The sequence below is a fragment of the Octopus sinensis genome, linkage group LG6 (genome assembly GCF_006345805.1).
Source record: "Octopus sinensis linkage group LG6, ASM634580v1, whole genome shotgun sequence".
Classification (NCBI taxonomy): domain Eukaryota; kingdom Metazoa; phylum Mollusca; class Cephalopoda; order Octopoda; family Octopodidae; genus Octopus; species Octopus sinensis.
This window is the reverse complement of record NC_043002.1, coordinates 6990204-7005203: the sequence shown is the minus strand read 5'-3', so window position 1 is coordinate 7005203 and position 15000 is coordinate 6990204.

Sequence of the window (15000 nt, the reverse complement as noted above, 5' to 3'; positions counted from 1 at the left end):
ATATCTATATATATATATATATAATATATATATATATATATTTACATATATATACCTAGATAAAGGCATACATACGCATTTTTATATATATATATTATATATTATATTATATTATATATATAGATTGATAGATAGATAGATGTATATATATATATATATAATATACATCTTTTGTATATTATATATAAGATGTATATACTATGTATATATATCATATAGTATATATCATGTATGTATATTATAAATATGTATATATACATACATACACGCGCACATACACACATACACACATATGCATACAGTTACATTGTGCAGCATGTTAGACAAGTGTCTCCTATTGTAGACCTGGGTCACTCAGTGCCTTGGGAATGAATTTAGCAGACAGAAACTTGGTGGAAAGCCATCGCCCACAACCGTGTGTGTGTTTTCCAAGTAGCAGAGCTTATTAACCAGTGTTGGTTTGTTTATGTCTCCGTAACCCAGAGGTTCGGCGAAAGGACCGTTAAAATAAGTATTAAACTTTTAAATCCTGGGTCATGACAGTAGGTCAATGACTGAATTAAGTACAAGATAAATTTTCCTTTTTTGTTTTTTCGAGAAGAAAATAAGACATTAAAGAAAAACAAATTGGGGTCCTTTTCTTTATATATTTGTATTTTTTGAAATATTTTATGTGAGATTAATTTATATACAAATTTATCGAATTAAGAAGTATTTTAAATTTGAAACTAAAATTACAACAGTGTGTTATAAAATTAAAATTTTGTGGATAATGTAAAGATGTGAACACGCGATAAACCTGTTGTTATTTAGTTGCATCTATTCACCTACGGTTTCATCTCCAACTTTACCTTGGGCCCCACAGCGTGCAATACCAGGCTATTCAAGTGACTTCTCTCACATGAAATAAAAATAAGTTTTCATTTTTGTAATAAAATATTATTCAAGTGTGAAAATTGTAGACCACCTTTAGATGGCTACCCGTCTTTCTAGAAGACCAGTAACATTTTCCCTAAACAACTTAATACTATTTCTTAATTTTTAAGAAGTGTCACATACTAGATATGCTGTGTCTAACGGAAAAAGGAAAACGCGTTGGTTTCTGCTGGTGTTGCTTTGATCATACATCTGCGCAATCACTGCTAACCCGGAACTAAACAACATTGTCGTATGTATCTACAAACATCTCAGACCTACCACCAGATCAGACCCACGCCCCACCGCACTGTGGGGATTGACAACTTTTGCAAAAAGCAATTTTAATTGAATTAACTCTAGTACTTTACAAGGAGTTACTAAAGTGAGCATCATCAAGAGGCAGCGAGTTGGCAGAGAAGAGCAGACGAAATTCCTAGCAAGATCTACTCCACTCTTTGCATTCTGAGTTCAAATCCTGCCGAGGATTGTCCATGTGCATAGTTAATTTCCACTCGCTATATTACCTCCACCAAATATTAAGAAATAGCTATCTGCATTGTCGAAAGACATTACGATATTATAAATTTATAGTTTAATATAGAATCATCCTTCATGCAATCTTTTTATCCATAACACTTCATCCCTTTTCGAGCATAGTGTATCTAAAACTGCATTATTCTATGAAACCGGTTCTTTAAAGAAAGTATTGTGTGTAATTTGAGAGAGACCTGGCTATTCTTTGGCCTGTTAAGTAGCCACGTAGAAGCTCACGTTTTTCATTTCATTATAAAACTTTAAGACCTTCTGGTAAAAAAATGTTGAGAAGTAGTCTTGGTCAAATATGGTCTGCTGTTTTGCAGAGCTGATGTCTAATGCGTGAGCATGTGTGCGTGTGTGTTTGTGTGTTTGTGTGTGTTTGCATGTATCAGCGAATCGATTTCACGTTTCACGTTTCGTTTTTGGAATTATTTTCGTTCTTTTATATCAATAATGCCATTTGAAATACTAAGAACATTGGAAGCTCATTTCCTTACTTTTTGAAGTGTGATATCAATATCGACAAAATCGAAAAATAAAGTAGAAACAATTACCTTCCGATATACTGCACCAAACAAAGTTGGTCCGGCTATTGATTGACTGTTTGTTTTCTTACCGTTGCTTTGTTGTTGGTGGTTAGCTCCAGTTCATATGCATTTGAAGCAGATATATGATCAAAGGCCATTCCACTTTTTCTCTTATCTGTTACTGCATTATCCAATGCAACCTTGCATTTTTCTTTAAAGACATTAGGTTGTTATCTGAAAGAATTTAATTGCTATTTCTAGCTTGTAGAGTGATCGCCGACAAGTTCTCTCATGAGAGGGATTGACAACTTTTGCAAAAAGCAATTTTTTTTAATTAACTCTAGTACTTTACAAGGAGTTACTAGAGTGAACATCGTCAAGAGGCAGCGAGTTGGCAGAGAAGAGTAGACGAAAATCCTAGCAAGATCTACTCCGCTCCTTGCATTCTGAGTTCAAATCCGGCCGAGGAAAATATTGCCTGTCCTTATTCAGAGGTTCATGAATCAAATATAGTCTAGAGCAGAACAGGCGAAATTTTTAGGAGTCGGATGGGATTCCTTGCATATCGTTGTATCCCGATTTCAAATATTGGCGGTTTTATGTCCAGCTGAGACCTAGTTGAGTGTTAGTTTTATGGATCCTCACCCTGTTCAACGTCACTTCAGGTAATTTTAGTGACATTCGCTTTATTGTAAGCATTCGAAGCAGGTTTCTGGCCTAAGGATTCCCCTATCTCTCCCCTTTTCACTAGTCTTTGAGGCCCTGAAAGGTTACTGGCACTGCTATTTTCCCATGAATAATCGATTAAAGAAAAACATAGGAACCAAAGGCAGAAATGCCAATGCTCTACTTTGAACTCATAAACATGCAAATAAGAAACTTTCTATACCTGACAGCTTGTATTTAAGTTTCCATAACTCTGCAATATCTGGAAACAGCCAGGCCAAATGCCATGAGTGACGCCGTCGACTGTGCCTCACTAATTTGAAAACAGTTAATAGTTAGACCACTGTATAGAAATACCATTACCATTACATAAATAAATAAAAAGCATAAATAAAAAGTATAAAATGAATCTCAATTATCCGAGACTATTAATATTTAAATTTTTTCAACAACAAAAAAATATTTTATTTCATTTATTTTTCAAGTGTCAAAACTAAAAAAAAAATCTAAGTGTTAGATTATATTGCCATACGTAGATGATTGATCGATTCACTAATATTTGAGACTGGATTCTTGGAATTGGAGACCCACTTTGACGCACGGGGACTTTTTTCCTGCTATAGGTCGTCTGTCCAAAGAAATTCATATTAAAGTAAAATTGGAGTCAAAGTACTACTGAGACGATTGGTATGTTATATGCTTCTGTTTTTTTTTATACTTGTGTCTAGTAAAAATGCATGTATACATTCAAGCTTGAATGCGTAATAAGATTATGTGTGTAACTACTTATGTATGTGTATGTGTGTACATATGTGTAGTATTAGTTAATTCTATAGCATATTTTAAGAATTTGTAGTAAAGTTTTCATAGAGTAAAAATTCTTCAAGACATATAGTAAAACTTGGTCAAAAACTTAACTTATCGGTATTCAGTTATCATAAGCGGTGAGCTGGCAGAAACGTTAGCACGCCGGGCGAAATGCTTAGCGGTATTTCGTCTGCCGTTACGTTCTGAGTTCAAATTCCGCCGAGGTCGACTTTGCCTTTCATCCCTTTCGGGGTCGATTAAATAAGCACCAGTTACGCATTGGGGTCGATATTATCGACTCAATCCGTTTGTCTGTCCTTGTTTGTCCTCTCTGTGTTTAGCCCCTTGTGGGTAGTAAAGAAATAGGTATTTCGTCTGCCGCTACGTTCTGAGTTCAAATTCCGCTGAGGTCGACTTTGCCTTTCATCCTTTGGGAGTCGATTAAATAAGCCCCAGTTACGCACTGGGGTCGATATAATCGACTTAATTCGTTTGTCTGTCCTTCTTTGTCCTCTCTGATTTTAGCCCCTTGTGGGTAGTAAAGAAATAGGTATGTATATGTATATATGTAATAAACGTGTTGTAAATGAACAAACGACATAACGTATCCTGAGTGTACAACCGGACGGGAGACAGACACAGAAGGTCCCTAATCTTCACCACTTATCAACCAAATGGTATTACTTAGTTTCACACCATTAATATCATTTGGTTGGTTTGAGTAATACCATTTGTTTGATAACTGATGAAGAATTAGGGACCTCCTGTGTCTGTCTCATGTCCGGTTGTACACTCAGCTTGCGTTATGTGGTTTGTTTATTTAAAATACAGTTTTTCATTCATTAAGTAACGGAACGCAACGCACCTTAACTTGCATTAACAGTAAGTTATATATATACATACATATATATTTGTGTGTGTGTGTGTGTGTGAGAGAGTGTGTGTGTGTGAAGGCGCATGGCTCAGTGGTTAGAGCGTCGAGCTTACGATTGTGAGGTTGTGAGTTCGAATCGCGGACCGGTCTGCGTGTTGTGCTCTTGAGCAAGACACTTTATTTCACGTTGCTTCAGTTCACTCAGCTGTAGAAATGAGTTGCGACGTCACAAGTGTCAAGCTGTATCTGCTGTCGCCTTTCCCTTGGATAACACTGGTGGCGTGGAGAGGGGAGGCTGGTATGCATGGGCGACTGCTGGTGCTCCATAAACAACCTTGCTCGGACTTGTGCCTGGGAAGGTAACTTTCTAGGAGCAATCCCACGGTCAGTCATGACCGAAGGGGTCTCATATATATATATATATATATTATATATATATATATATATATATATATATATATATATATATATTTATATTTATATATATGTAAGTACATACATGTATGTATATATATATATGTATATATGTGTATAATCATATACATATAAGCATGCATACATATACGTGTATACATAAGGAAAGTTCGATATTCGAATTTACAGAAAGACAAAAAAATTATCGCAGATATTTGAGATCTGTGTTTGTAGATCTTTGTGCACTTTCTAAGAAATTTATGAAAATAGAAGTTGGAGTTTAAAGAGAAAATGATTTCGTTATAGCAAAAGGTGCAAACGTTCACAATAGAGACAAATGTAGGAATAATATCATTACGATTTTATCAACTAAGATAATAACATTACTATAGCTGCTAATATGATTTGTATTGACTTTCTCTATATTACACTAGAGTTAACTTGAAAACCCAACAAAATATTTTCGTAAATTATGTTAGGAGACTGTCATTCCCGTAGATTTCAAAGACTTCATCAACATTTGCAGAAGGTTTACTAGTATACGTTCCAAAAACGAATACTTAGTTAGGGAACCTAGTCTGCTACACTTTACGAGCGAGCGGATTAAAACGGAAAATTTCATGCTCTCCCATTAAAGCAACGTGATACGTCGTAGTATCATACGCTTCACATAATACTTTTACCCGAATGTTAAGTTAAGTATTTTTTAAAAAAATACTTCGTGAAAATAATCTAACTGAAAATATGAAACTAAAAATATGTCATATCGCATACACACATACATCCATCAACAAAACTGAAGGCATATGTTCATTCAAACATACAAGTGTCTACTAAATCTTATATTTTGGAGATTTTGCTTCGTAATAAAAGACGAAGACCACTCAAATACATCCATGTTATGGGTAGAGACACACAACGGAATTAGCGGGGCGAGGTTCCTGTCGCAATGTTTGAAAAGCGTCTCACATGAGGCTACTTGAAGATGAAGGAGATGACTTCTGTAAATCCCATGCTAAAGGTCGCACGTAAATGATACATATTCATGCTGGAGAGATAAATTAAGCAAATAATTTATAATCCTGCATTTTCATTAAGACATTGAATAGAAAAGTAATACAACAAACAAATGTAGTTATTTGCACTTAGCAATTAAAAAAATGCGTCGGAGTACAAAATCAAACGGAAAGATCACCGAAAGATCTACACCTTATTTTCCCCTTTTTTCTAAAAGCACAGATTGATATGAGACCTGAATGAGTGTGCTTCAGGATAAAACCATTCGTATTGGGTATTGAACCCGTGACGACTTCTGCGTACACATACATATACACGTGCACATACATGTGTATATGTTAAAGCGTTTACTACTAGTTGTGTAAAAGGTGTTTATAATTTTTCGCTTTGGTCACTCATTCCATGCTGGAGCACCACTTTTAGTCGGACAAATCGACCCCAGAACTGAAGAATGTTTTATTTGTTTCAGTTCTTATAATGCATCCATCCTGGGGCACCGCCTTGAAGAATTTTTAATCGAATGAATCGACCCTAGTACTTATTCTAGTTAAGGCCTGGAACTTATTCTGTCTCCAAAACGTACATATTTACCTACATACCACTCATATGAACAGCAGAAGAATTTGTAATGTAGGGACCTCCTATGAAGCATCGATCTTTGTATGAACTCGTTACAATGCTACCCGTATGAAAAACAGATAGTTACAGTGGGTATAACAAACGCACATAGAAAACAACAAACCCATAAATTAAAAAATATTGAATGCTGTGGGAAGCTCCCATGGAACCCAGAAATTCATAGCAAACCTCAACAGGTCTGATATTCTTCCACAGAACAGGTAACATACTAATGCAGTGTTGACGATTCCACCTGCCCAAGAGATGGAACTATTTTGCATGAAGCTGTGGAGAATTTATTGAGTGAATTAATACCGAACTTAGAGATCTTTGCTTTCTGCTACTGATTTTCATTTGCACCAATTATCATAGGAACACTGGGCTAATTAGTAAAAGATTTACTTCAAAGTAGTCTCTTAATGTCGGTGTTATGCGAGAACAAAAAAAAAAAAGCAAATTGACACGTGACCTCAAAATCCGATCGATAAGTGGTACAGTGAAGATTTGTATACCATTCTACAGGTTCGGAGCGGTTTGAAATCTGAAGACTCGAAGAAATCTCGAAGAAAACATGCACAAACATACACATAAACACGCTCGCATTCTTTTGTAAAATTCCAACATTAAAAGACTTTCAAGTCTGTACATGAGTGCATGTGCGTGTGTATACATACATACATACATACATACACAGACATACGTACGTACATACATGTGTGTGTGTGTGTGTTTCTTTCGTCGATGAATAATTATCAAAGAAGCTGAGATCCGGTGAAAGCAGACCCAAACGTTTCCACCAACCGTTAAATTAAGATATAGTTGCATAGTTAAAAAATGACGTGTTTGCCTGGAAGTCGCATTTTTCTTGAGTTTTGAACTTTTAACTCTGCACCGGTGATGCTTAATTATTTCGAACTCAGTTTTGCCCATTTATACTTTCTATTGTTATTGGCTGCTCGATCAGCTAGACACAGCAACCGAAGTGGAGGCGCAATGGCCCAGTGGTTAGGGCAGCGGACTCGCGGTCGGAGGATCGCGGTTTCGATTCGCAGACCGGGCGTTGTGTGTGTTTATTGAGCGAATACACCTAAAGCTCCACGAGGCTCCGGTAGGGGGTGGTGGCGACCCCTGTTGTACTTTTTCGCCCCAACTTTCTCTCACTCTTTCTTCCTGTTTCTTGTCCCCGGCTTCCTACGCAACCGCTGAGCCTGGATGCGCATTCACCATACGTCGATGCTCTCGGTGTCGGGGGTTGACCTAATTTCTCTTCTGCGGGTTTTACGAATAGCAAAGGACCACGTTTCGGACTTCTCCCACCTTGTGAGCTCTGGGACGAAGAACAATCGCTCAACAGCAACAGCAACCAAAGTTCCACCAAACTACTCTTTTAATCTTAAAAAAAGAGAACATTGGATAATGTTTATAGGTTCGTATGTATGCGTTTGTACGTGTGTCTTTGTGCCTGTGTGGCACCTTGTGAAATTACAGGACATTTTTCCTTGAAACACATTTCAGTAAATAAATAAATGGGTACTCTATCGGTTTTGCTAACAAGGGTTCCAGCTGATCCGACCAACGGAACAGCCTGCTCGTGAAGTTAATATGTAAGTGGCTGCGCACTTCATAGATACGCATACCCTTAAAGTAGTTCTCAGTGACACAGGATTTAACAAGATTGGCCTTTTGAAATCATTCCAAAGGCCGTTTCCTTAAATCATTTCTGGAAGATTCTAATTTGGCATGCATACTTGAGATTTTCACTGACGACATTATTAATAATAAGCAAAACATCAAATCATATAGCCCCTGATTTTTGTTGGAAATAAATCGGTTCTCCTTGCAAAGAATTCTACCAAAACTATTTGAAACTCATTCACATTGTTCCACTTTTGTCTACGTTGATTAAGTCCAAGTGTAATATTAAAATTATTACTATAACCGATTGTCTTCATTTTTTTCTTTTATTAAGCTATAAGACTTTTGAGGTGATAGCGTTCGGGTGCTTTTGTATATGCTTTGTATACAATGATTTGTTGCTTGGATGAATGTAATGGCAAACATTCAACGGCCTGAGAGTCTTGTTGAATTGGAAATTATAATATCTATAGCCATTAAGTATTAATATATAACATAATAATACATGCCACATATATAATATCTATATATAATATACACCCACATTCGCGCATGCGTAAACACACATAAATATTACATACATATATTGTGTTAATAGTTGCAAAGACTTACTTCCACTAAAGATTCTCTGTTAGATATGTCTTGTGATTGATGAGCCGACTTGATTCGGATTAAAATATAAAATATTGTACATATTTAAAATTAAAACTTTCTAGTACCCGATTTGTTAACGATTTCTAGTACCTTTCATGTTAACGAAAGGGTATCAAATGTTTTTGAGTGATGAAGTGAGCATGTAAAAAAAGAAAATTATTGGGAACTTCAGGTCTAAATTTGATGTTAAATCCTGCTACAAAATAAGTAATAAACAGGAAACTAATGTAAAATATTTTCTGGTGAGCATAGCACAAAAAATGTGGTAAGTTTTGTTTAACAGCTGAGCTAATCATTTCTTCACAGGGTGTGCAAGAATCCATGGAAACTAGTAATGGTTTGATTTGGCAATAAGTATCACATAGGTTAGATTCTAGACGAGGTCAATAAACTTAATTTCCATGTAAACTGAAGACTTTAACGCTTAAGATTGTTCCCTTTATCTATCAGGTCATCCCATAAGTTCTGTCCGAATTTTGAATAAAGAAAACAAGTGATCAAATGTTATATGTAATTGAAATTTAATCATCAGTGTACTTTCCCTGGTTATCTACGATTCCTTCCATCTATTTACGAACTTTTTACTTCCATCAATGTAAAACTCTTTTGGTTTCAAAGCAAAGAACTTGGAAATGTCAGTTTCGACCTCCTCCAGGCTTGCGAAAGTTATGTCCTCCAAATGATTCTGTAATAAATGGTAGTCTGAAGGAGCAAGGTCGGGAGAATAAAGTGGATGAGGAATTTTTTCCCAACCAAACTCTTCGATCTTCTGTGATGTGATCTTTGCCGTGTGGGGTTGCGCATTGTCCCGATTAAACATCACTCCTTTTCGATTAACTAAAGCGGATCTTTTTTTCTTCAAAGCTTGGTTCAAACGCTCTAATTGCTGACAGTAGACTTGAGCATTGATTGTTGCATTAGATGGTAACAATTCGAAGTGAATTACTCATTTGCAATCCCACCAGATAGTGAGAAGAACCTTTTTCCTATGAAGTTCCTTTCTCGGTTGTGGTTGAGCATTTTCCCTTTTACCAAGCCACTATTTACGACGTTTAACTTTTCGATAGAAGATCCATTTTTCGTCACTAGTCATAAGTCTATCCTAAAAGGGTGAAATGAGTTCGCGAGAATAGAGAGAAGAGCAGATGTCAACTCGGAATTTGCGGTTGCTTTCAATGCCACAAGGAGCTTATCATCAAACTCAACTGGACGTCCTGTTCGATCTTCATCTTCAAGGCTGAAATCTCCACTTCTGAATTTTGCAAACCATCTTCTGCAAGTTCTTTCATTCGAACATTCTTTCCCATAAACTGAGTGTATGTTTTGAGTCGCTTCGGATGCAAAGTTTCCTTTTTTGTACTCTTAAGGCATTATGTGCCACAAATGCTCTTTGGATACTTCCATGTTAAAAAGGGTTTTAATCAAAGAAATTTAATTATATTATTCTGTAAAATAATTAATTAGTTTAAATGTACACAAATGCATAAAAATAATTTTTAATTCCATTAGACATTCTAAAATACTATTAAATTTCTTTCAATTTTAAAAAAAGGTAAACTCGGACAGAACTTATGGGATGACCTGATAGGTGTAAGGAAGAGAGAAGGGGAAGGAGGTCGGGAGAGAAAGATAGATAGATAGATAGATAGATAGATAGATAGATAGATAGATAGATAGATAGATAGATAGATAAATAAATAGAGAGAGAACATGGTGTGTAATTTTAGGTGGAAGCTAAGAAAATTTCATTTCACAATTGTTATCTGTATAGCCTGCATTTAACCATTCTTAAGCAAATTTAGTGTTATAACTTGTTCAAATGAATCTCTACGTTGTTTAGTGCCTACCAAACAGGCCTATCATAGAAGAAATTCTAGCTATGATCTTTCAGACACAACTAGGGAAACTTGGTTGCTATCTTTAGCATGACGAGAGACTACACATGTGTTTCTCTCGTTGGCACGTAGAAATATAGAAATCAATATATGAATAGTAGGCACTACCAGTGTAGTGCAGTAACTTGATTTAGAATTAGTCACCGTTTGCTTCCGGTCTGAGTAGTTTCACCTACGTTGAGGTACTTGAGAAGGCAACTGCGTTACATAAAAGACGGAAAATATGTATAATTCTCATTTTATCATCACATTTCATTTGAAGAGAGAATTACTGACATCACCTGTGATAGTTAATATAGGTAGATGAAAGAGGTTTTATTTTTGTATTTTCTTTTCTTTTTTCCTTTTTGTTTCTTTTTTCACCGAAATTCTGTCGAATGTATTGCAAGGTAAGAATAAAGGAATGCTGTTCGTCAGATATTCGCGAATTATTTGGGTTTCATTCGAAATATATGTGGACACAAAAAGTGACGAGAATTAATGAAAGAGAAAGAGAAAGTAAGAGAGGCAGACTTAGGATGTGAGAGGGAAAGGGAGGAAGAGAGAAAGGAGAGAGTGGAGGGAGAGAGAGAGAGAGACATAAAGAGAAATAGTGAAAAATTAGAAAAGGAGAGAGTGAGTGCAAGGTTGTTAAAAAAAATGCCAAGAATTGCGAAACGAGTTGGATGAGGAAAAAAAATATCTGTAAAAACAAAGCAAAAAAAAAAGAAAAAAAAGAGAACAGAACAGAGAAAAAAGAATAAAAAAATTGTTTGTTCTATTTGAGAAAAATATGCCTCAAGCTAAATAGCATTTTGAAATGAGCTTATCCTCTCGAAGACGGAAGAATGCCGGATAAAAGGCTGAGATATATTCGAAGAATTTACGACAGAACAGAACAATGATTGTTTCAGTTTATTTTTCTGGATGTATTTCTGTTTATGGCTCATTTGTTTCTTCGTTTTGTTTTTATTGACTTCTTACAATATTATGTTGCTACTACTGTTGATGATGTTGTTGTTGTTGCTGTCGATGTGGTCCCTGTTGTTGTTACTGTTATTGTCAATTCCCAGGTCAGCTCGGATCAAACAGACCCATGATCAAAAGGTATTCTGCCCTTTTTTTTGTTTTCTTGATGCGGTATAATAGCATCCCTGTTCTTGAAAAGTAAAATAAAATAAAAAGTAGTACGCTGTGTTTTGAAGAAGATTTAGCTGTTATTTCTAACAAGTCGAATTAGCAAATAGGGGCTCCTTTGATTACTTGTAATTCCTTGCTGACTTGCAAGATCTCGTTGGCTCATGCATGTTAGGGGCTCCTTTGATTACTTGTAATTCCTTGCTGACTTGCAAGATCTCGTTGGCTCATGCATGTTAGAAGGTGGTAAACACTATAAAGCGAGATCGAGTTCAGACCGTAATCCGTTTCAAGTCTTACTTTGACAACATTTTATAAAATTTCAATATATTGTAAGAATTATAGCAAATTGGTAGATTTAGTAATGCATCGGAATCATTTCGCTTTGACCGGCAGATTTTTAAAATAATTTCTGGCGGTTTCATGTGAAAATGTCATCCATAATTATGACCCTAGTATCGATCTATTGCATTTCAATGGTTAGGGTTAGTTAAGGTTAAGGTTAGGGGTGGGGGGAAGGGTATCTTTTTTTTCAGAAATGTAAATAAGCCCAATCTGTTTCTTAAACGAGTGCCATTTCCATATGACGCCGCCAGAAAAGTTTACGGCAGAGAATGTTTTCACCACAATAGACGTCATTGATTGGTTGAAATTGCCGAAATGCAAGAAATTAAAGAACAAATATGTTACAAACTACAGAATTTTTTTCAAGAAAGCCAAGAGAAAAAGATGTTTTATAAACACATTCTACCAGTATACGAAGTTTAAAAGTGTTTAGTTACATGGAAATTATTTTAAAAATCTGCCGTTCAAACCGAAAAGATCCATGCATCGAACGAATCATTTCGCATTATTTAGTAACTGCCATTTGTGCCCTTAATTTCAAACACACCTTGATCAAATTTTCATTTTTCAATACAGAGTCGAAAAATAAAGCACCAGTCAAATACAAGAGAAATCATTATTATACCTTTTAATTCCTATATTAGCAATATTATGAGCAGTGAAGGTGGAGAAGGCTCCCAAATTATGTGAAGTACAGCACACACTTCAAATTGTAATTCAGATTCCCTAACATCGGCTTTAATTTTCAGGATATTCAAATTTATTGCTTAGTCTGAGGTCAGTTCTAAATGAACTGACGTTTCATTAAAACTATTCCAGTCGTAACTAGACCGTCTCATTTCTACATAGGGTGAACTGAAAATAGCATTATTTAACTTGCATCTGTATTCTAAGGTAGGGTGTCTGTTGAGGATATGCAAACTCATCCAGTACATCGTAAATTTGCGAAAACACTAGAAACTAGGGAGTTTGGTATCCCTTCATGTTAAATTTCTCCCTTTTGCCCGATCGAAAAAACGCACTATAATAGCCTACGACATATTTGCTGTTTATAACGTTAAACGATATGGAAATATTTCCATTGATGCTGTGCTGCTGTTGCTGTTGAGCTCGCAAGATGGGAGAAGTCCGAAACGTGGTCCTTTGCTATTCGTAAGACCCGCAGAAGAGAAAGCAGGTCAACCCCCGACACCGAGAGCATCGACGGATGGATGAATGTGCATCCAGGCTCAGCGGTTGCGTAGGAAGTCGGGGACAAGAAACAGGAAGAAAGAGTGAGAGAAAGTTGGGTCGAAAGAGTACAACAGGGGTCGCCACCACCCCCTGCCGGAGCCTCGTGGAGCTTTAGGTGTTTTAGCTCAATAAACACACACAACGCCCGTCTGGGAATCGAAACCGCGATCCTACATCTATCTGTCTGTCTGCCTGGCTACCTGTCTCTCTTTTGCCCGTCTGCTTGCTTGCCTGCCTCTTTGCCTCTCTGTCTGTCTATCTGTCTATTTATCATTCTGTGTGTCTGTCGATTTTTTTTTTTATTTGCCACCCATATCTTCTTGCTACTATTTCGAGTCTAGATCAATCTGGTCCATGGAGACCTATGACAAATGGCATTCCAGCCGTGATCATACCATGAAAAGCTTTATGTTTTCTAATGCAGACCACAAAAAACGGTGCAGTCTGATGAGAGCGAGAAGGAAGGAGAAAAAGAGTAAAGGCGAGAGAAAAATACAGAGAAATTTGGCTGCTATTTCTAGAAAGTCGAGGGATTGCTTAAAAGCTCTCAAGTTGCTTCGTGAAATGCGTTTGCGTGTATATGTGTGGAAGTTTGGTATGTGTGTGTATACGAGAGAGAAAGAGAAAGAGAAGGAGAGCGAGACAGAAAGAATAAAGACTAAAGAGAGAGAGAGAGAGGGAGAGAGAGAGAGAGAGAGAGAGAGAGAGAGAGAGAGAGAGAGATGGGTGAGCTAAATTTCGATGAAAATTTGCCATAAATGCTCAGCCAAAGCAAAAATAACAAATTTAAAAAAAACAATAATAGAGGTTTCTGATTTAAAAATATCCCGCGTTGCAATTACAATGGTTCATATTTCGTCACTAAGTAGCAAGATAGCATTTCTGTTTGGAAGCAAAAGTAATTTATTACATAATCTTATGTAGAAACGCCGGCAACGTGAGAGCTAAATTCTTTCGTTATTTGCACTGAACACTGAATCATAATACTAAGTTGTTGACAGCAAGGAAAGCTTCTGCGTGTTCCGACGACCTACAAAACTCTCACCCCAAAACTCGCATCCCATAGTACTGTCTTAAAAATAGATAGATCGTTAGCCACTACACACATTTTTCTCTCTCCTTATTTCTCTCCTTGTTTTTTTCTGTGTCCCTTTCTGTAGAAGATCGTAGGCTCGAAACGTAAAAGACTTTTTCAATTCCTGAGCGTTATACTAATACATCTCTTTGTTTTGTACACCACTTGTCTTCGTCTTTTGTTTTTTTTTTCGTAAACTCTCCCTTAAAAATAGTATATTGGATAACGTATTCTAAATAAGTATAAATTGGGTTGGTTTTGACAGATCTCTTTTGATCAAAGATCTGTTTCGTCTCAGGATTGACCTGGGCCTAAACAATAAAATTTACTACAACAACAATGCTTAAAGACTAACGTAGCTGGAGTAATGGGGTACTGGCTAATGCTCATTTCATTCAAGTGAATCTACACAACTCATCATTAAACAAGTATATCTAAATGATTTCTAAGCAAGAATCTTCGACGGAGTCTCTTTAACTACTCAGAATAGCCGGCACACTTTCCTCAAATCACCCTCTCCTATCTAAAACAAGAGGACGTCACTTTGGTCAATATAATCTGGAGCACAGGGCTTTAAAAAGTGATATTTGTCCTTATTTTGAGCCGAATTGTAGTTGGTTGTTGTTGTTGTTTATTCCTTATCGAGCCACACCTGGCTCATAAGGGCCG